The sequence below is a fragment of the Octopus bimaculoides genome, chromosome 2 (genome assembly GCF_001194135.2).
Source record: "Octopus bimaculoides isolate UCB-OBI-ISO-001 chromosome 2, ASM119413v2, whole genome shotgun sequence".
Classification (NCBI taxonomy): domain Eukaryota; kingdom Metazoa; phylum Mollusca; class Cephalopoda; order Octopoda; family Octopodidae; genus Octopus; species Octopus bimaculoides.
Window position 1 is genome coordinate 51773540 of NC_068982.1, and position 1317 is coordinate 51774856.

Sequence of the window (1317 nt, forward strand, 5' to 3'; positions counted from 1 at the left end):
GTTGTTGTTATAATGAGCATTTAGCTGTAAATTTTCTATTTTAAAACCTTGAATTTTTGTTAAATTAAGATATTCATTATTTATATAACTTCAAAGGGGGAAAAAAAAAAAAAAGCTTCACAGAGTGGTTACAAAATTAGCATATGAGGTCCAGATTTATTGTGTTTGTGATGTAACGAAAATAAAATTTGAATTAAATTAAGTTTAAGTAAATACAAATTGTAGAAAAAAATTAATATCTAAATATTTTCCAAAAATTGTGTTTACTTATGTATTTATTTAAGTTCAGACAAAACATTCTTTCCCAGATGTAGCTTATTATAACTATCATATGGTTTTAGGGTATATTGAAAAAGATTTCATATTGTTGTTTTTTTTAATGTAGTAAGCACAATGTCTTTAGTCCTTCAATCTTACTTCTGTTTGAAGACAATCTTTTAATTCCTTTTTTATTCTTAAACTAAAAACTTTGTGTTTTTGTTTGCTTTCCATAGATATTTTTAGAATCATTTTATACACCTGTGACAGCTTTCACAGTGGGACTGAACCTGGAACGATGTGGTTGGGAAGCAAGCTTCGTACCACGCAGCCATGCCTGCACCTATATACTGGATTAAAGTTTTCATAAAACTCTGCTTGTGAAGACCTGTTGAGGCAAGTGAAATCGAAATCGATGACTGGCATCCGTGCTAGTGGAGCGCTAAGAGCACCATCCGAGCGTTGACTGGCCTCCATGCCGGTGGCACATAAAAAGCACTATTCAAGTGTGATCGTTACCAGCATTGCCTTACTGGCACATGAAAAAATATTTGAGCGGGGTTGTTGCCAGTGCCGTTGGACTGGCTCCTGTGCAGGTGGCACGTAAAAAACACCATTTGAGTGTGGCCGTTGCCAGTACAGCCTGACTGGCCCTTGTGCCAGTGGCACGTAAAAGCACCTACTACACTCTCGGAATGGTTGACATTAGGAAGGGCATTGAGCTGTAGAAACTCTGCCAGATCAGATTGGATCCTGGTGCAGCCGCCAGTCCTCAGCCAAATCGTCCAACCCATGCTAGCATGGAAAGCAGATGTTAAACGTCGATATGATGATGGTTTGTATTAAAAACAATAAGAAAGGGCCCTAGACTACCTTTGAATTAACAGACTCTAAGTATTAATAGCTACACCTATTAGTCCATTAAAACATAAATTTATGCTTATGAATATTATCAGGTAGTAGGGCGGTGAGCAGAGAGAATCGTTAGCATTTAGTCTGTCTTTACATTCTAAGTTTTACCAGTTGAGCACTGGAATCGATGTAATTAATTTACCCCCC